The sequence below is a fragment of the Haliaeetus albicilla genome, chromosome 3 (genome assembly GCF_947461875.1).
Source record: "Haliaeetus albicilla chromosome 3, bHalAlb1.1, whole genome shotgun sequence".
NCBI classification, from domain to species: domain Eukaryota; kingdom Metazoa; phylum Chordata; class Aves; order Accipitriformes; family Accipitridae; genus Haliaeetus; species Haliaeetus albicilla.
Window position 1 is genome coordinate 29,512,693 of NC_091485.1, and position 25,158 is coordinate 29,537,850.

Sequence of the window (25,158 nt, forward strand, 5' to 3'; positions counted from 1 at the left end):
GAGGCCTTTACCAATAAACATGGGAACTTTTTCTTTCTCTGCAATGGCCATGCTTGTGGGGACTTTGGAAGTTATAATATTAACTACTGTAAAAATGTATTAGACCACAATCACTCATTCACGTGTATGAATAAACATTTCTGTATACAGATTTCTACTCTCTCATTTTGTTCACTCCCATTGCCATTGCAGCCCGCAATCATGAAGTGAGTTGGCTCTGCATGCATGCATGGATGCACTAAGGTCCTATCATTGTTCAACCTTATGAAGAATTGTCTTGAAAACTAATTTGTTGTTCACTCTGGTTATAGAAAGCCATATTTTTGGAGCACAGGACTGAAATCATGCTCATCTCCAACATCATGTCACTCCACCTTCTATAAATAACAATTGCTGGAAGGACTTAGTAGAAGTCAAAAGCATTGTATCTCGTGTGCAGTAGCTTATCCATGAATGTACAAGGGCTAGTTCTGCAAGAAAAAACATGGATATATTTCAAAAGTTCTGATATTACAAAACAATAAATTACCTTGAATTGTCCTTTTTACTTAAAATGTTGAATGCCAGATAATATGCTTCTATTTGTGCTGCCAGCCACATTAAAAGCATCCACGTGAATCAAATACATTAAGATGAGAAAAGTTGTACAGAGAGAATGACAACCTATGTGCTTCTGAATGAAGTGTGACAGGGGAAATCCCTAAGCCCCAGTGTAGCAGTACTGCTACTTTTACACCACACCATAGAAAGGGAGAACAGCATGCAAAAAGGGGCAATTTTTAAGTAGATCTGTTAAATTTAGTAAATAAGAACATAATAAAATAGGAAAAAAACCCCTCTTGTGTACATCAGTATGACCAGAGTAATTATTTCTACATTTCCATCCCCAAAATCAAGATGAAAGTCTTCCCACAAACTTCTCTATACAAAGAAGTTATCCCACATTCACAGATATGAGAGACCTCTCTTAAGAGACCTCTCGTAAGAGACCTCTCGTAAGAGATCACAGGAGGTCACACAACACGATCGTCATCCGATACAAGCAATCATCCAGGCTTGACCTAAAACACAAGGTCCAGCACAATTCTTAGGAAGTCACTCAGAGGGTTAGTTGAGGAAGGAGGAGATGATGCTTTGGTTTTGCCATTTGTCTAGCCCCAATTTCCAATCACACCAACTCCCACATCAGCACAAAAAGACCAAAAATAAGTCACCTTTAACCTTTCCTTGACAATCCAAATGGAATGAACTCTAGAGGTTTAGGATAGAGGCTGTTTCTGCTCCAGCAAACTGATTTCACTGACCTGAGTTGAAGATCTGGCACTCCAGGATTTTGCCTTTCACCTTCTACAGTAGACCAATCCAATATCTAAAACTTCTCAAGATTACCACCATCTCTTAGGAGTTTTGTGGCTACCAGACTTTGTTTTCAATATCCCATAATGCTGCCTTATTATTAACGCTACACATTAGATTTTCCTCAGGAGGAGAAATTTGATCAAAGTCTTGCAAATCCAGAGAACCACAGAATCCTTGATGCCTTACCTCTGCCAGGGTTATTGATGGATGTGAAGTACATTGCAAAAAGCAGTCTTTTGGAAATGCAGCGCTATCTGTAGACCATTCAGGAACTGATCCCATCATGTTGGAGCATTCTGCCATTGCTTTCCAAACTCAAAATGCTTTCTGCCCTTAATTTTCTTTATGTACAAATAGAATGCCAAATTGCAAAATTACTGGGCATTCACTACCTGCTTCACATCTCCAATCTTCATAATATATCAGCAGCTACTAAAGACCATGGAAGCATTTACAGCTGATCAGAGCAGTGAGAGGAAGGGGCATACACGGTATTGACAGCTGCTACCTAAACTCCTTTCACATGGGGGACCTGGGTGCCAAGGCTTCAGATCACACTCTCCCCCAGCCACGAATTGGATAATGGCATGCCCAAAAGATATCTGGCTCCCTGGTGTAGTTCCTCTTTGGCTTTGTCATTTCTGCCTTGTAATGACTTTATTGCTTTTCACATGACAGCATGTATTGGGTTTGCGTGGTAAGGTTTTGGTAGAGGGGGCGGCTACAGGGGTGGCTTCTGTGAGAAGCTGCTAGAAGCTTCCCCCATGTCTGACAGAGCCAATGACAGCTGGCTCCAAGACGGACCTGCCACTGGCCAAGGCTGAGCCCATCAGTGATGGTGGTAGTGCCTCTTGGAGAACAGATTTAAGAAGTAAAAAAAAGTTTCTGTGGCACAGCAGCTGCAGCCGGAGAGAGGAGTGAGAACATGTGAGAGCAACAACCCTGCAGACCCCCAGGTCAGTGAAGAAGGAGGGGGAGGAGGTGCTCCAGGCACTGGAGCAGAGATTCCCCTGCAGCCCGTGGGGAAGACCATGGTGAGGCAGGCTGTCCCCCTGCAGCCCAGGGAGGTCCACGGGGGAGCAGATATCCACCTGCAGCCCAGGGAGGAGCCCACGCCGGAGCAGGTGGATGCCCAAAGGAGGCTGTGACCCCGTGGGAAGCCAGCGCTGGAGCAGGCTCCTGGCAGGACCTGTGGACCCATGGAGAGAGGAGCCCACGCTGGAGCAGGTTTTCTGGCAGGACTTGTGACCCTGCAGGGAGCCCACGCTGGAGCAGTCTGTGCCTGAAGGACTGCACCCTATAAAAGGGACCCACACTGGAGGAATTCCTGAAGAACTGCAACCCGTGGGAAGGACCCATGTTGGAGAAGTTCATGGAGGACTGTCTCCCATGGGAGGGACCCCACGGTGGAGCAGAGGAAGAGTGTGAGGGGTCCTGCCCCTGAGGAGGAAGGAGCAGCAGAGACAATGTGTGAGGAACTGACCCCAACCCCCATCCCCCGTCCCCCTGTGCTGCTGGCAGGGAGGAGGTAGAGAAATCAGGAGTGGAGTTGTGCCTGGGAAGAAGGGAGGGGTGGGGGGAAGCTCTTTTAAGAGTTTTATTTCTTACTACCCTACTCTGATTTGATTGGTAATAAATTAAATTAATTTTCCCCAAGTCGAGTCTGTTTTGCCCGTGATGGTAATTGGTGAGTGATCTCTCCCTGTCCTTATCTCAACCCACAAGCCTTTCATTATATTTTCTCTCCCCTGTCCAGCTGAAGAGGGGAGTGATAGAGCAGCTTTTCTAGGCACCTGGTGTCCAGCCAGGGTCAACTCACCACACAGCAACAGAAGGGAAGAGCTAAGCTCTAAATATGAACATGATAACTCCCTTATCAAAATGAATATTTAGAAGCAAAGCAAGATACAAAATATGCATCACGCACTCCACTGAGTTACACAGAGATTGTGCCATGCACCTCAAAATCTTCTACTGTCTCACTGACCAAGCTCTCAAATAATTGGAAGTAGCAAAATATTATAATCTTCCATGCACATACTCCATGTTTTATAAAACAGATAATTCCTAGCAATGCATTTCCCTAACCCAGCCTTAAAATGCCACCCATTCAGTGGCATCCCATCAAATTGTCCTTTCTGAATTGCAGTGTAATGTGTCCGCCAGAACAGGAGAGTTCATTCCACATTTAGTACGTTGGAGATACAAATTCAAAAGCTTTCATCACTGCAGTGAGGGACAAAGGTGTCCTTCCACCAACACCTCTGGTTGAAGCACCACTGTATAGTGAATGACTTGGGCTCTTCATTCGATGTGAAAAAAAGCTTCTCTAGAGGAGAAATTAGCAGATCTTACAGCTTGATTAGGTTAAAGTGGGATCAGGTCATTAGAACCGTGAAGTTCACCTTCAGTTGCTCCTTCCCAATGCTGGGACGTCAGTCTAACTGGACTCACTCAGTTAATGCATTAAAGCTGGACAGCCCCCATGCCTTCCCTTAGCACTGTTTAGCCTGCACAGCTTAGTCACTCATTTCTACCTCACTTACATGCATTCAGATTAAAATCCTGGTGTTTGAGGAGAGTGATGACCAACCTTTCCGCCTGAGCAGAGCACACAATTTCTACTGGCAAGGTGAGCTGCCTGCCATGATATTACTGAATTCATATTAGATCTGATGCCTCCCAAGGGGTCAAATTTAAATGCAGGTGCATAATATATTCCCCCACTTTCCAGAAGCTCAGGTCTTATGCATATGGGTTGTGCAGCGTGCACTCTCATTTCCTAGATGTAGCCCTTTCCAGAGGATGAGGTAATTCTCAGCAAAGAAAATCATTATTTGTAGCACATCCTTATTCATGTTATAAATCTATTGCATATACAAAAAGCTCTTAGATTCAGCTACTATAACTCAGCCACCTTGTAGTTAGAAAGCTGCAGTTGTTCAAAGCAAAGCATGAACAGCATTCAGTATTCAATTGTAGGACAAGGTTAGTAAAATGGAATCAAAATTTAATTATTGAGATGAGATGAAAAAGCAGAAAAGCAAGGCAAAAAAGGGAAAAAATCGTACAAATACTGTTTATATTCAGAACTTGTTTTCAGCTTTGACAACAATCAAACTACTCCCACTGAGTACCTCAGAACATTCCTGAATATCAGAAAAACACAAATATTAACTTCAAGTGCAGAATATTTACAGAGAACATAATTTGAACTGTACAGCTGGCTGAAAAAAAGTGCATGGTTTAATTCCAATATTCCTGTAATTTTGTTTCTACCTGATGAATGGAGGATTTATTTAACCAATGAATAAAGAAAAACTTAGAAATCCATAATATTCCTCCAAGCTTTATAATATACCCTGCACTAGTTACCAGGGATAGGTTTGTGAAAGCTGGTCAGATCACAGTCTACAATGGTGCAGATAACAGAACAAAACAATGACAATTCAGCGAGAAGTTCCAGCAGTAACTTGCTAACTTTGTCTCTCAAGAGGCCATAAAGAAGACTGTTTGCTATACTGCCATGTCTTCTGAGCTGAACCACCTTTCCAAAGTTTTAAAAATAAATTATCAGTGTATACAGCAGGAATATTACTGCTTGCTAGAAAGAGAACTGACTAATAACAAAAAATTGAAGGAGTGAAACAGTATTGATTCAGGTCCACAGGACAAAAATTGTCATTAATCCTGATTAGGTCACCAGTATCCAGGGAACAACTGGGTCCAACAGAATTTATTTCTTCTCCAGCTAGTGAAATTGTTGTTATAATTCACACAAATATAAGCTGCTACTGTTATCATTTATGTTTTGACCTAGCAAACAAGGCTATGTTGGAAGAGAGACAAGAAGCAGAAGCTGATGAGAAATGTGACCTCATTACAATGGGCACAAAATCCTATCCTCAAACCCATTAACTAGAGCTGTGTGAAATGTTTCTGATAAAATTTTATTAAACGCTCTAGTTGACCTCAACACGCTTTTTTTTTGCAAAACACACATGGTTTCCCTGCTGTCCTGGTTAATAAACCAAAAAAAACCCCAGGATAATACTTTAATGAAATATGTTGAATTTAATAGCTGTTGATATATTGCTTCAAGATTTATTTCAATTTTTTTTTAGACTCGAAAACTGTATGCTTTGTTTTATTGAAATTATTGAACAACTCAAAATTTTTCAGCTGTTTTTTTTCATCACTGCAAAATTAACTCAATAACCACTTATTAACAAAGTTCTTACCTCAATGCCTGTGATTCATGCAGGTTACCCATTATACTCCATATGGTTTTATATTCTGTGGATGACTAGATATTTGCAATTTGATTACTTGAAAAGTCTCTTCCCTCCCTTCAAGAAGGGCTTGCGGTAGCAGTGGACTGCTGTTCATTACTGTTGTTGCCCTTGAGCAGATGGAACAGTTGCCAATATGCAAGTGGCCTGTGACTCTCAAATTCATTTCCCTATCAGACTGCCAGCATCTCAACTGATTAGCCTCTTAGCAAATTTTGGAGACTTAGAGATGTGTTTTGATTGCTCTTCTTTTCCTCCAGGTATTTATAGACTAGACAGGTTAAACAAGATGAGCTGCTGCTCATTCCATCAAAATAGCTAATGTGTTCAATTACCTATAGTACTGTGAAAAATTAAAGGAAATTACAGTCATTTCCATTATATTGCATAGTCATAAGGATAGTAAAAATACCCAGAATTATTGCTAGGCTCTTTAAAAGTAAAATACAAAATAAACTTTCATTTGCCCATTCAGTGCATTAAGAAATGCTTGTTATGATAATTCAGCTAGTGAATTGGTCTGCTTTTGCACAAATATTTTTATTTATTTCAAGGCAGATGTTGCATCATCCACATTTGAGATAAAAAGTAGCCTTTGTACAGAAGCTATGGCTTAAGCATCATATGATCTCTATATCATATTATCTCAGGTTAAAAGTAATAAACTGATAGGATGGGACAAAGAAGAAGGTCTGGTGTAGAAGGGTGCCATTTCCTTCCATTTTCTCTTCTTCAAGTAAGACATGCCCCTAACGTATGGTTATTTCTCCCTCACCTCATAATTTCTTCTCCTCGTTGCATTTTTTCTTCTTGCAATCAATTTATAACATAAAGTTTACTGAGGAAAATGCATGTTCCTATTCTGGCAGTTATCAGTTTCAAAATTGCTTTATAAACCTTGCTTGTATATGCAGACAGAGCAGAACGGGAGGGGTTGAGAAACAAATGCTTTGTGTATTGCTCCTTTATTTATTGGAAGATAAAGCATTCTCAGACAAAAAAAATGGGGCAACATTATGGGAGAAAAAAAACTATTAACCTGTAGCAGGAATGTTCCATGCTCAGCGTAAGAATACCTCTTAATATCAACTTATGTGTAGGAGGTAATTCCTCATCTGATTTAAATTTGTGTAGCTCAGATATTGTAAGCAGTGAAGGGACCACCACCCTCCAGGCTAACCTCCCAAATTACAAAGTATAAGCACATTATAATTTCTGTTTGCAGAAACTTAGAGATTAATATCCCTAGTCAACACTTTCTAAAGGTTGATTATTCTCAATACAGAATTTTTCACATCTTTCTTTTCCCATTTTTAGCCTGAATTTGTCTAGCATCAACTACCAACCACTAACCTGCATTTTACCATTTTCCACTGAAAAACTCTCCAGTATCAGGAATCTACTCCCCAAACACATAGTTGCAAAACATGTCATATTCATCACTGGGGTAAAACAAATTGAGTTTTTTAATTATGATGGAACTTTTTTTTTTTTTTTTTTAATCACCCTTGAAGCTTTCACTGGCTCATTCCCAGTTGTTCAGCCTGCATTTCTCCTGCTGGGGCACAAGTCTTCTAACCCCCAAATATCTTCATGAATGCAGTATCTAACTTCTCCCACTTAATAGTCCCCAATTTAGATACGCATAGTTAGTATTTCTTCTCCATCACAGCATTGCAATAGGAACTTACTGGTCAAACATAAGTTACTGCTGCTGCTAAGCCCTTTTTTTATTTCCTAATATACTGGGCTGTTTTATGCTATGTTTATGCCTTTGTATTTGACTGACCCAGCTTTTCCTTTATAACAAAGCAAATATTTCTTCTAAATCACTGCTGAAAAATATTGAAATATGCTTAGCCAGGAGCAGACCTATGGATAAATCCTGCTTATGATGCTTTTTTCTTTTTCCCTCTATTACTTTTCAGGTACTTCCAGATAACCATTTTAGAAACATAATGCATTGTACATTGATTTTTTTTTTTTTTTAATCAAGCTAGTGTTCTTCCTAGCAAAGTCACTACACACATGCCAGATTATACTACTAAAGAACCAAGCCCCTAGTACATACTGCTATTAATGAAGCAGTGCACTGGGCAAGAAATAAATTAACTCAACTCTTGCAAAATTCTGACCAACTTCAAAATGTATTTCTGTTGGAGTGTTTTCTTTTGTTTCACACAGACATTACAGCACTACAGTGTCTGAAACAAATTCTTAGGAGAAGAAGCATATGAGCTGCTTCCTCAGATGATTTTTTCTATAGCTACAGAAGATTACTTTAGTATATTCCTTTACCTGCTTGCAGTAGATCAGTGGCAGACCAGGCCAATAAATGAGTTATGCAAAGAGAATTTTGAATTGCCAGTTTAATTACTAAATTTCTATTTTATGTCATAAAATAGCTGTGCCGAATTAAGAATAGGAAAAATGCTGCATGGATTATATATTTAACCAGGACAATATGGACTGCACTTCCACTGTACATTGGCCAAGAAGTATCAAATGAAGACATCTCCAAACTAATTTCAAGTAGGGTTTTTGTTTCAACACCTTGCAGTCTCCTAGCAAGCAGGGGAAAAAAAGTCAAGTTTTCCTTTCTAATTATTTGTACTTTGCTGTATCACAAAATGCTAAAAATTAAGGTTAATATTGTTATTTCATAGGGATGGCATCAAATTATCATTTTAGTTGTTCATCAGAGAATCGTAATAAATGATGGAAACCATTTGTTTGATACTGAGACCTAAAACAATTGAATTCTCTTGGGAGAATTAAATTCTCCTGTTGGTCTACATGGAAAAGAGGAATAACAGTTAAATTGTCAAATAAATAATGCTAAATCTTACTCACTGAGCATATGAATTCTTAAAATCACTTTCTGTTCTAATCAGCAAGTGCTGGTCTACTAATGGTTGAATATTTAGTAACATTTACAGGAGATCATCAACTCTTAGAAAGGTATATAGACCTGATCACTGAAGGAACTCTGCCTGAGGAAGACTGTTTGCCCATTTTACACACACAGACTTTACATCATACAAGAGATGTATGATAACAATGTATGAGGATGTATGAATCTACAAGAACAACAGAGCAACAAGCCCTTGAACAAAAGCACTCCCTCAGAGGTCTAATGGAGCTGGAAGAAGAAAGGGCACGTTTTAACTGGAAGAATAGTATATATAAAAGGTAAAACTGAAGCTGATTAAATCGTCTGTCATTCCTGGAAGTGAGGTGAAACAATAGGAAAGCAAATAAAAGTTCAAGATTGTCTAGGAGGTGGTTCATTGTTACTGCAGAGACATCTGCTCACTGACACCAAATTTATTCAGCAGATAAAGGAAAAAAATGTAATTACAATATTAATAGAATGGAAAACTAAAAAAAAAAAAAAAGCAGACTTTTATAATTAGTTTTTCAATTTATCAGTGTTATTCTGGAACTTCAATTCATCAGTAATATTCTGGAAAATGTTAAATGCAGCTATGACTCCAGCTCTAGTAAGTGTTAGTAGACACACTCAGCCTTTTTACTGTTAATATAAAGGAATGCTTAAGAGCGTCTTTGTAAAGTGATGCACAGAAATAAAAGAAACCACTATTGCACCACCAGCTAGGAAGGCTTCCCTAGAGAGTGAGTGCACACACAAGGACATCAGTCTGGCAGTCTATGTATGAATGAAAGAAATGGAAAGCTATAGCTGAAGACAGCTGGAAAACAGCCAGGAGTTGCCTCATCTTGTTGAGCAGTTGTTGAAAGGGCAGGCTCAGACTTTGGAAAGAGGACGTCTATCCTCCAGCTGTGTGCAGTGCTCTGCATGCACACCTTGCAAATAAACAGGGTTATAGATACAGCATACCCCCAATCCTATTCTCCCTTTCCTTAATCCCAGTGAAAAAAATCTGGCCAGATGTCCAAAGCCAGCCAACCATTCGGCCCCAAGGCAAGAAAAGGTTGGAAGTTAGGGCACGGCAGTGAAACATGACAGGAAAAAACAGTGAGGGAATACAAGGCAGTTCCCCAGTGCTCTGTGGTGCCTGCCATGGCTCAGGCCCCCATCCACCAAAACCTGTAGGCATGACATAGGTGCGGCCCTGAAACTTGATTCAAATTCTCTTCTGCAGTCTGTTTATCGTTATACTGTGCGTCCTGTTTGACCTGTGTGGATTCCTAAAGACATACTAATGATAATTAAAAACAAAACCAAGTTCCAACTTTTATCACACAAAAATTGTTGGCTTTGTTAAAGTGATATGAGATCAAAGACATTTGAGGTTAGGGAATGCTAGATGTGTTGTCACCCCTTCCCTGCCTGGTATCTGCCTGGGTTATCAAGGTGACTTAATAGATCGACACGGATTTGTCTGGCCTTCTACATAGGATGCTCCTGTCAAAAAACAGCCCAACCTATTTAGCAGTAACTGTCTTCCAGGTGGCTTCGTGTGTGTATGACTGGGAGTGTGAACACAAACAGCAGTGAATTTCACTGACCTTCATGAGGAAAGGGATGGAGGTGAGGGAAGGACAAGAGGCCTATCTTCGGTTAAGAGTATGACAGATCAGTTTCCAACTCCCTGGGACTCCAGTAGTATAATATGAAAAAGGTGCTGAGAAGGGATGGACTGAGAATCCCCACTTTAGGACAGATTTACTGAAAATGGTGGCACTTTGGTAAATTGTGCTTACATTCATACTTAACAGAGAATCAAGTTGCTGATAGACTTCCAGGAGATTCCGCCCTACAAGCAGGGATGGGGAGAGCTAACGCTGGCCCTCATTTCAGCTAGTTGAGGGACACTCTAAAACTACAACAAGAAAGGCTCCATGTAAGTGACCTAGGAACCAAAGCACTTTCTCGTTTTCCTTTTGACACTTTCTAAATTTTGAAGTCCTGCACTTCCTGTTATCTACATTGTGAGAGCAACTTTTTATTCAGAAAATTTCAGAAAATCAGAAAAATGTTTCCGAAAACATCAGAAAAATATGATCAAAAGAACACCTTTTTCATCTCTGTTCATTGTTAAGACAGAGTCCCATCTTCCTGAAATTGCTGTTCTTTACAGTAGCAAACAGTACTTTAGCAGCTGCTCACAGAAACCACCCCTGTAACCGCCCCGCTAACAAAACCTTGCCACACAAACCCAATACAGTGATGAAACATGAACAAATTTCAAATCAGGTTTCATTTTGAGTGGACCCAATCCTAAACAGTGAAACTTTGTTTAAAGTTTCCAAATATACTAACTTCATTGTCATTAAAATTAAAGTTTTCCTGCAAAAATATATTTTCCAGTTCCATAGAAAATTTCCAATCAGCTGTATTTTTAAAAGTGTTTTTTATTGTCAGATGAAGTCAGCAGACTGAGCAGTCTAAAACACAAGGTTACAAACACAGGAAGCTGAACATACAAAAAACATCTCAGATCCACTACAAAGAATGCAGATATATCTATATGCAGATGTATCTATATTCAAAGGTAAAACCACACAAACATACATTACTAAATTAAATGCCTCACTAATCTCTAACGCTTTGAGCTCCAATTTCACCATCCATACAGACCCATCAACTTCATCCATTCATTAATACTGAAGTGATTAATAGGGAAAACATTGAATCCTACTCTTACCTTTTCTCACATAGTAGGCAGGTAAACAGAGAGTTTATGAGGAACAAAACACAATCCCCTTCTGCTCCTCTGAAGGGTAAAAATCACCTTTTTTTCCTCACAGTAGGGGTCTGCGTACCTATCAGAAAGGTGTCCAACTCTGATTATATTGCAAGATGCTTGCTTCAGTCTAAGCCAGAATGTTTTCCTGTAACCATCCACCCATGCCTTCAATATGCACAGAGGACATGCTCTTACAACTGTTTTTATGTTTCAGCTTCTAATTAGATTCTCAGTTTATGTTGCAGCAAAGACAAGAACTGGAACAAATAACAACCTGCTCCTCTGCTCTACAAGGTATGAGCCAGGAGCATAAAACCAACAAGATAAAGTTTGCAGTACAAGCCTTTGATACATAAATGCTTATTTCAAAACTAATGAATACTGATATAATTATACAGCAGTCATTAGACTAAGTAAACCCTCTTAACAAGCACAGTTCAAAATATAAACAAAATTATTGCCAAATAATCTTTAGCCTAATGGGATGCTTGCACATAGTTCTCTATTTTCCAGTTTGCCTATGGATTTTTAAAAATTGAGTAACCTAGGCCTTAAAAGTAGATTGCTCAATGAACAGAGGTTCCTATAGTAGTAGATGTAGAATGGAAATAATTCATTAAGAATCTCTGCTAAAGAATAAAACTAGGCACAAGGTTTCAACCAATCTGGAAGGAAAGGGAACACAATACTGCCTTGTGGAAGTCTGACTTGAGTGAAAATCCTGGTTAGGAGACCTTGGTCAGCCCTGTTGAGGTCCAAGACTCCCTCTGTGAGCTGACTGCACTTTCTGTGATGAAGCACTTGAGTCCATTGCATCCAGCCCTGTAAGAAACCTGTGAAAACTCTTCATATGCTTCAAAACAGAGAAACTGTAATTCAGTCTCAATCAAGCGGTGCTCCAGAGTTTCTATAATTTATTTTGTGAATTGATTTATGCCATAATCAGACTTTCCAGTTTTTGTCAGCATAAAGGGGGTTGGCAGTGCATCATGTGTGTTCACAGACACACAGAGACATTAGGAAATTAAGAGTGAACCGTTTCCAGTTTGTGCATTTAAGGAGCAAGGCTGCATAATATGCACAATATTTGAAAATACAAGCAAACGTTAACATTTTCATTTCCAAAGTGGTTAAGATACAGACCTTTCTGAAGAACACTCAGGCAGCAAGAATATCATTCAACCCTAAACCACCAAATGGCAGACATCTTGCATCAAAGAAAGAGGTAAAATACCTAAAAAGGTGGAAAGCTCCATGGGTCAGCCAGCAGTCCAAAGCTGTGAGCCCATTAGGTTCATTACTAAAAAATTAAAAAGGAAATTCAATTGATTTAGAAGTTGGTATCAACCTCAAAATTAAGAAAAAAGAGAAACAAAGATGCCTTGAGCAAGGGAATAGTGCTGCATAAAAGATAACATGCACCACCACCGTTGCTTCATGTGAATTGCAAAAAAAGGTTTATTTCATTTATCCCTTGAATTAAATCGAGATATTCTTTTTTCTGCCTGTTAAAGACTCTCTGGATTGAAATCCTGTCTCTCAGCAAGGAAGTCAGGAATTTCATCATCCACACGACAGTGTTACCTGCTACTAAGTATGCTGATCCTCTTCATGAAACATGAAACTTGGACCCTACACAGATTTAGAGGGCTGGCAAGGGAATGCTTTGTAAGAATTTACTGCCTGGAAAAACACAAGCATAAACTAAATAGTATTGGGCCAGGTTTTAGAAGAGAAAATATTGCCTCCCTCAATTTATAGATACTAACTGCATTAGGGCTGTCAGAACTAAATCGGTGCTCCTGCCTGTAAGAGACTCTAAAAATGGTGCTTTGTGTGCCCACACTTAGAGATTAAGAGATGAGTGACACTCTAGAATGCTATTTATATCTCTATAAAATCAAAGAAAACTGAATGTAAAAACTGTCATCATACTAGAATTCTGTAACTGCTTTTTAAAAGGTTTAAAAAGTTGAAAGGCTCTACAAAGTGTACAGAATAAAATTTCAAACTGGCACTTTCAGACATTACAAGAAGGGTACCATGCTCACTCTGACAGCAATGCTGGCAGCAAGCAAGATGCAAAAGATGTTGTTGGAAAGGTACCTAGGTACCCTGAGAACACCTCATCACAATTCTGTCCATAATTTCCAATACCTCCTCAAAAAGGCATTCTTCACCTTTATTTCCCTTGTTCTACTTTGTTTTGCCTATTAACATTATATAACATTGCAGTATGGCACACCAGACATAATAAAAAGAGTTCCAACCCCAAAGAATTTACAGTAGGTCATACAGTGGAACAGTGAGGTCACCTAAAGCATTTACAGATTACAAGAAAAAAAATAACATTATGACAAATTTATTGCAGTCACTAAAATAAGACTTTAGAATACTTGGAAAAACATTTCATATGTGACTAAATGATACAGAAAGCAAATGTGCTTATTAGGAAGTCCTATAATAATTTTGCATAGCTAGAACAAGACCAAATTATTTATGCTTGGGAAATAAATCCATTGTTGATCTTGAAAAGCCCCAGCAAGAATAAACTCAGCCTTTTCCTGAGCACAGACAATGCATGGTTTTCTTCAGACACATTAAAACATACTACAGTCCAAAGGCATAGCTACTGGGAGCTGTATTACTTGCTAATAATAGGTGCCCTTGGAACAAGGAAGATGTTAGAAAGTGATTACATAATTGACTGTTACTTTTTCCCTGCCAAAATAACCAAAGGAAAACTTGACCTATGGATTCAGATAATCTAGGTACACTATAAAGAAGCTTCTTACTATATTGTTAAATAAATGAAGTAAATAACCAGCTGTGATTGTAACTTTATCATTTGCAAGCCACCAGCAAAGTAAACTGAATGTGCAAAAACTCGGGATAACATAACAATACAAAATATCGTGAATTGCTGCAGAAATTTTATTCTGCAAGCAGTGTTCCTCCAGGAGAGCTCAAATCAAAATGAAGTAAGGGGAAAGAGAGTAGCTACATGTTTAGAGCTGAGATGATCAAGGCACTGAAGCAGGTGGCTGAAAAAGATGCCTTCTACGGAGACAGCAGAAATATCCTTAGAATATAATGTCACAGAAATCTATTAACGGGTTAACAAGGAAAATTTTTGCAGGGGTTCCTCTACTGACCTTTATGTTTGCAACAGTATCAAATCCATACTGTCTCACTGCCCACCAAAAACTCCAATACCAGAGTAGAAAGTGTTATCTTCAGAGAAACACATTAAATAACAAAAACTAAGTCAAATGTTTAACTAAATTAAATGAAGAGGGACACCACTCCTGAAAACCATGGTTAGGGTACTCACTATGACCAGAAGACATGGTTCCTGAACTATTTCTACATCACACATCACATTATCTTTGTTTCCAATGGCAATCCTCTCAATAGCTCTAAAAACAAAAGCAAAACGCAAGAACAGAGACCAGTGTAGGCCCAACAGTACGGAGCAGAGCGTGGCAGGTCACCGTGATGGATAGCTCTCAGAACAGCTGAAGTTCCCCTGTTTTGGCTGGTTATAACTGCCAGCCTTATTCATTGGCTTTATACTGCAGTTTTGCCCAAGAGGAGAGGGGAAAAGAGGCCTTCAGCAAATGAGAGAGCATCTTCATCACACAGGTCTGGTTTCATTAGTTAACTGACTATTCTTGCCATGGCTTCCAATTTATCCCATGTAATTGCTAGAGCATTTGTGCTTTTGTTCTACTTGTTTCAATAACTGAAACAGTAACAAGACTCCTTATTTTATATAAATCTCCATATGTTCTCAAGTACTCTGTTTCCAATCTTATTTGTAAGGTGGAAAAGGACAGTCAGATTTTCTATTTTCTATTTAATTATTTGCTACAATGCCTTTGGGAAGTAGCTATTTTCTTCATTTTGGTTTAAATAAGAGCCCTATTTATGAGACCTTATTTGTTTTTGAGAAACCTTGCCAAAACCAAACCCAATAATGACTGACTTGAAATACAATTTACTTCCACAATGTAAATCCAGTGGAACCCTACATCGAAGTAAGAATAGGGTTTGTGGCCTGTAGGAGAAACTGAGAGAAGGCAGTTTTCCCCTTCAATAAGAATTTAGTAATAAAGTCTAGCTTCAGGTTCAGGTGCTGCCATAGGAACCTCCTTGAGGCCATAAAGGTCAGTGAGAGGAACTTAGTTCTGAAAAAAGGACCAAATGCCAGAAGTGACAATAAGAAATAGGTGGAAATAAGTTGCCTTGTTACCCTTTTGGGAACTTACTGCTTCGATTTCCTTTCTTGTTGTAGGTAGAATAAATACACCAGAAAATTCTCATTCTCCCCCTTTGCTGCAGGCTCTCCTGAAGTTATTGCGGTGCTGTCATACCACCTTCTAAGAAACACAAATGGCACTTTAAAAGACCTGTCAATTACTAATGGAACATCCTCAAATAAGATTTCTATAGAAATACAGCTCATATTGGATGTTAATTGCCAAAAGAAAAAAAGATACCTAGTCTGAAAATGTCCTACAAGCAACCAGTTAATAACACAAGTGCTGCTTTCTTCATGAAAATGTTACATTACTTGTACTTCACAGCTTACAATACCCAGTTACACCTCATTCTGATATGCACATGACCACGTACATCCTCACAGGATGTGACAAACCATTTCTTCGAAACTAAGAGCTTAAACAGATAAGGAAATCTCTTCTCTGACTTCATACTGCTGGTCCCTCTCTCATGAGAAGAAAGTTGCACCACTTCAAACCTACATCCAAGGATGCCAAAGCAAGACAGAAGGTCCGTGGTCTGTCTGCCAGATCAGCTAGCTAACTAGCAAGGAGAGGGGCTGATGGCTGAAGTGAAAAACATACTGCCAAACAGGAAAGGTGACAGTGGAACAACAGGCTCCAGAATGGGCCATGCTTGCCAGCTGTGAGCCAAAAACCCCCTACCTGTGACACTGCAGTGTGAGCGTCTGCTCTGATACTGCCACCACAAAGACCACCACCTCATGTGTTAGCCATCTCTTTGCACGCTGATGCTACAGGATGTTACATTTGTCTAAGGCCGTGGTGATAAACCAGGTTAAGGTATTGATTACCCTGATTGAGATACCCCCCACACACGTCTGATACCGAGGGTATCTAGGTAACTGTTTCAGACTAGATGCTGAAGTGTTAGTTAGCTAAACCAAATATGAACTCACTCCTAACCACACAGTCTACTACTAAGACAGTTGGTATCATCCAGACCTACTCCCACCATTTTTGTGGTCTATGAGCTTGCCAACCGTGCCATGTTTATAAACTACAGTTCCTTAGCAGTTCTTCTACAATATTCTGCTGCAGGATATGTAGATGCTCCACCAGTATGTCCAGTTATTACATGCCCTTTCTCAGACTGAAAACCTGCCATGGAAAATTAACTTGTAAAAAAAGACAGAGTGAGGAAAGCAATCAACCGAATTACTACACTATGAAGACTGTGCGTATTACTCAGCAATATTTCTACTCAAGGCCAAGAGAAAATAATCCACTATGCAGTAGTGCTGCTACAACATTTTTATAGTAGGAGTCAAAGTCAGAAGTATATGCAAGTATCTTTTTCTCTGAACATTAAGAGACAAAGTAGTTGTGTGAGGTGCCACTGACTTAAAAGAAGAGGATTCTTTAAAAGGGGAGCAATGGAGGAGAAATCTGGGAATTATTCCCAGATTACACGCATTGATTACTTGTATCAGTAGTCATCCATAGAGACACTCCACTCTGGTACCAGAATGCCTAAATTTTTTGATGTCACAAGAGCACTTCCTTATCAGATTGCTCCTTAATGCAACGACAAAATCCCAAGAAGAAAAACATTATGCAAGCATAGCAGAAAATCCAAAGAGGCTATTGAAGAGTCTCCAACATATTCCCTGCAGCTGCTGCTATAGGCCTTTTCTGAACAGTGATTTAAAGAGCCAAAACTAGGATCTGAAGTGCTGGAGAGTGATCCACAAACACCAAGAGGCCAGAAAGCATAGGCCTGGCTGTGAATTTTACCTTCTCTCCAGACTTTGGTGCCTGTCTCAAGGCTGTGTTTTGCTCCCATGGAGCTCAGAGCCCAGATGTCTCTCCTGGGTAGGCACTGCAGCTGGACGGACTGCACAGGAAAAGAGTGAGGGTACTGAAAAAGCCTGCCTTCTGCACCCCTGCCACATGGCTACAGGCAGCCCTTTTCCCACCTAATTCTTCTTCCCATACCCTGATATCCATGCTATCTTCTTTATTTTTTCTTTCTATTTAGTTTATATTTTTCTAATTAAATCCAACACGGCTCCGGGGTCTGTATAGCTGAAAGATATTGCATCGGATGGCCCTGACCCTAAGAACAAACTAAATAAATAAACATGACAAGCAGACTGGATACAGCAAACACCGCATGGCTCCCATATACAGAAGGGTATCACTATAAACCCAGTATTATTATTGTCAGTAATGATAACAGAAAGAGGTATCTTTGCTTTCAAAAATTCACCTCTCCTCCACTTACTGAGACAAAGTTGTAAAGGGTCCTGAGATACCACGGAGGAGGAAAACAGAGAAAGGGCTTGTGACAGACAGGTGCTTGTCTCCTTGCAAACCCTGATCTTGTGAAAAAGGGCCAGTGGGCAAGTTCTCCATTACTGAACAAGCCTTCCTCACCTACATGATGCAATACTACCTCTGCTACAAGAAACAGTTGGCAAACTCTCTGGTCTTAATCCAAAGCTTGACTGATGTCTGGAGTAAGCACCGTGGCAACTCAAGCTACAGACCACAGCCCAGCGCAAATGGACTAGAAAATGTGCTAAGCCACACAACTTTCATGGCCAGTGTTCTCCAGTGATGGATAGCTGTAAAACTGCCTGTAGAGAATAAGTATTTCAAATGAGAAACCACAGCCAAGGCACCCTCAGGCTTCCAGGGACAGCAGGAAGGACTGATTCAGGTAATTTTCTTTGATAAATCTCAGAACTGATGAATCCCAGATAAGCCACATTTCTATAGAAACTAAGAACTTTGAAGTAGAAACAGGACCTATTCAAACACATCCACATGCCCTGAAAGGGCTTCAAGATATTCCCTTTCACACAGTCCAGCCTTTAGACAGATGAACTTTCCACAGACATATGAAAGGATTTTAGTCCTTTAAAATTAGAAGTAGCTGAGAATGGATCACAAGTATTTCTTCAGAAGCGCTCTTTATATCCCTAATGATCCCAGCTGCCAGCAATAAACAGACAATGAAAAATGAGTGGGAAATAGCTCCATGCTATCATTTCAACCTCTTCCCTTGAAAAATGAAAGTGGACTGGGGCAGCCTTGTAGCTGCTGTTTTTCTAAGTTGGCAGAGGTAGATTTACCTATCTACAAACATTGTCATTTTGGAAGTATTTTACATTAGAAATTATGACAGAATTTTTCCAGCAGCTAGGAAAAGCTGCATGTTTCTCAGACTAGGACCCTGAGTGTGAGTCAAAAGAAGAATTCAAAGTCATTGTCTACGTACAGCCTTCAAGAAATATCATTGTTCCCAACTAACCTACTGGTCAAGCGTGAAGGAAAGGGGGAAGCTTTCCTGGGAATATGAATCAGCAAAAATATTTTTGGAGGAGTTATTACTTCAGCGCACAAGAAAGTGGATAGAAATCAAGACTTGCAGAGCTACATGCTGGGACTAGACATGATTTTGTGACTCATGCCAAAGGGATTCTAAAATTGTTTTAATACCACAGTTCTGTTCCAAAAGTTTACAAAGTTGTTGGGTTTTGCCAAACATTAAAGGACAAAACCTAAAATATTTTCCAGGAATTTTTATGGCTCCAGATTATTGCTAGTGTTTGGAATGACTCCTTGGAGGAAAGAAACTAAGCAGAAAAGAGGAGGAAACAACCATTAACCAAAGAAAGAGAATGCCCAGCAATGTGTAGAGGGGGTCCTTCGGGTGAAAAGGATTCCTCGTTCCTGAAGGAATTGGTATCATATCTTGATACTCCCAAATCATTCTTGTTAAAGAGAACTTCAATTGCCTTCACCTCAGGGACCAGGCATGATCTTCCACCTTGGCTAGAATGCCAACCAAGGAGCTGTATCGCTTCTGCTATGAAAACAAGACAAAGCAAATTGTAACTTAGAATCACCTGGTCTGTGGTTTCCCCCAGGCTCAACAGGTGATAAGCAGATTTCTTCAGTCCTGAGCTGTTCAAATGGAACAGGATGAGAAGGAAAAAGCCTCTGGTCCTCCCCCTCCATCCAGCTGAAGTGGAGGCAGACCGGACCATGTGATGCCTGTTCCCCCCCCACTCCAGCACTACCCTTTCACAGAACTCCGGGCCAAGGAATAAGAAAGTATAAGACCCTCAGGATCAACACCTAACAGTAACCTTAATAATATGTCTATGTATTTCATTACTAATTATGTTTCACAATAGACTTCCATGTTTGCGCCACCTGCATTTGTTCACGGTTAACTACATGCTTCAGTGCTAGGCTTCCTGGATGTTGCTGTGCTGTTTCACACACCACCGTGGCCTGCTTCATGCTGCACATTACTTATTGCTGCTATCAAACAGTTTGTTTAAGTAAAGCTGAAAAAAACCTGGTAGCTTCTTGTCAAGGGCCAAGTGATGATGTGAAAAAATATCTTCCCACCCTGAAAGAGTAGCAACCTAGCTGCATGTCAGGTCTTGCTATTATGGCCTTTTAAATATATTTAGCTATTTTGTTCTTAATTAATATTTATTTATTCCACCTTTTTTTTTCACATTTACACCTAGAATAGATTTCCTTCATAAGATTTTATTTAACAGCAGCCTTTGCTCCACTGTCAGTTCTTTCCCATTGCATGTATATCTGTGCTTAACAAAACACTCCTCGTTCAAAACCTCAGGAAATCTTCTGTCAACTACAGCTGAACTAGCAAGTCTAACATCTCGCTTGCTGTTGCTGCTATGGCTTAGGCAGAAGGTCATGTCAAGGCAATAAAAAACTACTTTACCTTCTTTTAATTTACAAGATGGGGGCGGGTAATTCATCCAGTGTAGCCATTTTCCTTGTTCATCAGTCCCTCTGGTCTGACACAATGGATGCCCTGGAGTTACAAAGCATCTGAGATTTTATTTATATCTTTACATATGATCTTTTACCCTAATCCTTTGATGTCATGAATTACGTTAACATCCTGAATGAGGTTACTTTACATCAATACTTTCACCCTCCTGCACTGTGAATCAAGCCAGGCTTGCATTTCTTATGGGAGTGATAAGTTTTTACTTACCACTGGAGTTTCTAAAGTACTCTACTCCCTGTTTTGTAAGTCTTGGTCACTGAAACCTGATACCCAGTTATGGGGAAAAAAATAACCATCTGAATGAAACCACATTTCCGCTTAAATTTAACTTTATTATTTTTTAATTTTGGTTGAGGTATTGTGCAATCCCATTCTGTGTCACTGCAATTCAGTTTTGGAAGGTGAGGGCAGTAAAGAGTCCTTCAGACTCGCAATGTTTAACCATTTTTCCAAGCATATGAAGACAACATTAAGTAAGTTTGGCAAATCTATACCAAACTTGGATTCAAATAATTCACGTTCAAAGCCTGTAAAAGGAACTCTTTATTCAGCAATATTTTCTTTCAAAATCAACTACAATTAAACACATTTCAGATCAACACAAACAGACAGCACCAATTCCAGTCAGGTTTTACTGTTTATCCTCTGAAACAATACACAGAGAAAAAAAAGGTGCAGAGGTGTTTACCTGAAACTCTTACTTCTGCCACACTTCAGGCACTGCAATAAGGATGTGGGGGAGACAGGATGTTCATAAGGAGGATTTCAAACTTGTGTCACCAGGCTGTATTAGCCTGGATTTTGAAAGATTTTTGTGTTCCTTTGCCTCCACCAGTTACTGTAATGAATCAATATAATAATAAAAAACCCTATTCTTGTCCTATTTGATGAATAAACAAATAAAAAATTCGAAGAATATTTTATACTAATAACAGTAAATATTCCTTCTTTTAAATATCCCTGTCTGAGGTGTGTAATTCATGCTATCATTATGATTAATGGAGCCTTGCTGATTTGTGTGTGTGTGTGTGTGTGTGTGTGAATTATTCAGTTCCTTTAAGTAGAGGTTTGGGGGTTTTTTTTGTAGAGCCCAGCAGTGACTATTACGTTTACAAAAACTGCTGCATATTCTTGACCATCATCTACCATCACATATCCTGCTTCACATTTTCTTAAACATAGACATCTCAAGAAGTTTTCTTCCCTTTTATTTAATGCCTTAAGAACAAAGATATAAGTAAAAGCAGCACCTTTGTTCTAAAGAACCAGAAAAACACACACCAAGAAAAACAATAAGAATCAGAGCAAAGGTTGGTCATAGCTCCGGTGTTGGGGAGCATCTGAATCTCCCAAAGTCTGAAAGAGCATGTTCAGACTGAAAGGGTGAGATTCAGCCCTTTTTGTCTCTTAGCAGAGTAAGCCCTCTTACCAGCACTCTTATGGGAGTAAGAGCTAAAGAGCTGGTGTTTCAGCTCCCACTGCATTCAGTGGAGATTTAGTGAATACAGTTGCTAGAGCCTCGAAAGCTTGTCATTTCACCCTAAACCAGGTGGATCAGTAGAATAATTTTCTACATGCCACTGACTTCAATTTTTAGATCTCCACTGCCTGCCAGAGGAGCTTATGTACCTAGCATGCATGTAGGCATTGTAAGTGTTTTCATCTGCAGCTGCATCCCACCTTTGAGCATAAGCCCTCCTCTTCTCCTAGACCTGGAGAAGATTTAATACTTATCAGAACTGGTGGAGAGGATCTGCTTTCACCTACAGCTGAATCCTACTACCGGTTCAGTTCTTGAGGCAAATCCTATAGCAGAATGCTAAATCCCATCAGGAAGCAACAGCAGGAATTGTCTTGTTCTTCACACAGGTCAATAACCAAGTTTTATGTGCAACTAGCTGGGGAAGTCCACAAGCCCACAGCTTCACAAGTTCCTGTAAAGGAACTTGAGCACTTCAATCACTGTTTAATCGTAAGACATGAATAGGGCTCATACAAACTGTGCCTTAAGTAAAAAGATTAAGCCGGTAACCCAGTAATAGTATATTCAAATAATTCTTTACAAGACATTTGGAAGAAGCAAGAGCTCTCCTAGCTTTTCCACACTATTAGTCTTTAAAATTATTATTAGAGAAAAGCTGTTGCAAAGTTGAAATATTCTGGGATCTCTTTAGGAATCTCTGGAGCTAAAAGCATAGTCACAGTTTAAACTGATAGCAAGCGGGCTGTCAGACTCAGAAGTATACCAGACACATAGCTTCTGTGGCTCTTCTGCATAAACACAATGAAAGGTGGATTGCGCTGTCACACCTGTAAAATGACTGCTTATGAATTCCTGTTATAATAAGGATGTGCAAACAAGCAGTATCACTTTTAGGCAAGTTACATATCTATTACCTTTTGGAAACAGAGTCTCTGCTACAGCTGAATATTGCATGCAGCACTGGACTCACTAAAATTTCTGTGGTCTTCTGGCTACTTTGAGCAGGTTCAGACTCAAAGCTAAAAGCAGATAATGTTAGGATAAATACAGAAACCTCTGCACTGTCTCTGTTTTACCAGAGAATCCCCGTGCTCAGAAGCAACTTTTCCAGGCCAGAAACGTAGAGAAAAAAGTTGTTCCCACTGCAGTGAATATTACACTGACATTGGCAAGTCCAGAACATTCACCTCCCATTTAGCTGATGGAAAACATCACAAAGTAATTTTTCTTCCTACGACAGTCGGGATCACAACATGTATTTGCTCGGCAAATCTCAAGCAATTATGTCAAGGTTCTATGTCTGACAGAAGGCTGGATTTTTTAAGGAAAATAGCATATTTTAGACATGAAGCGTCTTGGTTATCAGCAAGAATTTGCTGCTGGGATTTGGAGGATGCCAAAAAGCATATATGCCATGCATGAATCCTGATCACTACAGACAAGAACTGTTCCTGAGAGCCCTAATACTTATTTACTGATTCATATATTCAAATCTGATGATAGGCAAAAAGCAAAGCCTGACCCTTCAGCTTCAGATAACAGAAAATGCCAGCATCATTCAGCTATGAGCAATCATAGGAAAGAGAAATACTGCCAGACTTGTTTTTGTTGTTATCCAATGCCAAGAGATGCCACACACGCAATATCACCACAGCACAACATGTATTGATGATCCCCCCATTCATTCCAACATTCCTCTCTAAACAGCAAAACCTTTCAGTTTGGGAAGGTATATATTAAAGGCTGGCCAAAACACTTCCTAATGCCATAGTTGCCCTTGCATGTAACTCAGAAGAGTTACAAGTCCAGTCACATAATATCTCCTGATAAGCTTCATTACATTCTAACACAGTAACCCTCATCCACATCACACTCAGTAAGACTTTTTGCATAATAGCTGGTCAGAACATTATCTTTTTACTGAAATATGTATTTTTTTTCTGTTCTAAAAAGTGTTTCTCATTTAATTGAAAAGGAACCTATCTCTTTGGTCAGCTCTGACAGCAATCCTTCTTATGCAAGCCAGAAGCACCTCTTAACTGGAGAAGCATCTCAAGCAAAGAGACAAAAGCTCTTAGCATGAAATTCTCTCATTCTGCCACCCCCACACCCTCCACCCCAGTCTTTTACACCCCTTCTTAGTATATCTCACACATTTATAGCATCTTGACTTCTCTGGAGGGGAAGATGTGCTCCAGCACTGTGCTGCAGCTGAGACTGTGTGTCTCTGAACATATCCCCAGATCAATAATTTGGTAGTTGAGACAGCAGAGAGTGGGAAAAAAAATGAAGTTTGATTTCCGCCTTTCAGTCCTTTCAAAAAGGCTGAATTCTCAGGTCTCACCTGCTGTTCTTCTGTGTCTGATTAGAGGCGTGTTATCTGCCCCGCAGGCCTATTGCCAGGGCACCTAGGCTGTCTCTATTTATCAGTGTCCCAGAGGAGAGGTGATCCAACACATCACAGATTTCTTTCGAAGAGCTAACATAAGGAGCCCAAGCTGGTCAGCCCAAACTAGCTTCCAGCTTGCATGCAGCAAGTTTTGGGACTGCAACCCACTCTTCCTTCTCAAAGGCTCTGCTGTGCTTGTTCCAGCACATGACACATTCACACATGCAATTAGGGGCAGGAAGAGGTGGGTGAAGGGAAGAGGGAAAGAAGGCGGCCAAAAGCATGCTTCCTCTGCCAGGCCAACTTCTCGGGTCCATTCCCACCCACTCCTGTGCATGCCTGAGAGGCACTTGGGAAAGACACGGTTGTGGAGTCACAGAATTAGGGTCAGGGGGTAGACCGATGTAGGCTGTTGTGGTGAGTGTCTGCTACAGACTGCCTGATTAGGAAGAAGAAGTAGATGAGGCCTTCTTCAGATAACTGTAAGGAGTCTCACATTTGCAGGACCTGGTCCTCGTGGAGGACTTTAACCATCCCAGATTCTGCTGGAGGGCCAATACAGCAGGGCACATGCAGTCCAGGAGGTTTCTGACATGAATTGATGGTAACCCCCTGACAAAGGGGACCAAGGAACCAACAAGAAGAGATTGTCTGCTAGACCTCACACTTACAAACAAGGAGGAACTGATCAGGGATGTGAAGGTCTGTACAATTTTGGCATCAGTGACTACAAGGTGGTGGAGCTCAGGTTTCTGAGAGAAGGGCACAAGGCAAATAGCAAGGCAAACAGCAAAATCACAACCTTGAACTTCAATGGTATACAGACCTGGAGAGAAGAGGGGTCCAGAAGAGCTGGTTGATTTTCAAGGA

General features: G+C 40.0%; 1 protein-coding gene across 1 annotated transcript in view; it reads right to left on the reverse strand.

The window, feature by feature from the left end:
• Nucleotides 1-24,504, reverse strand: part of LOC104315560 (opsin-5) — a 57,298-nt gene extending 32,794 nt beyond the window's left edge. The window contains exons 1-3 of the mRNA XM_069779233.1: nt 24,244-24,504; nt 21,105-21,254; nt 20,345-20,437 (exon numbers count right to left, since the gene is read on the reverse strand). The gene's annotated coding sequence lies outside the window, so the exon portion shown is untranslated. The remainder of the gene's footprint in view (nt 1-20,344; nt 20,438-21,104; nt 21,255-24,243) is intronic.
• Nucleotides 24,505-25,158: the final 654 nt, after the last annotated feature.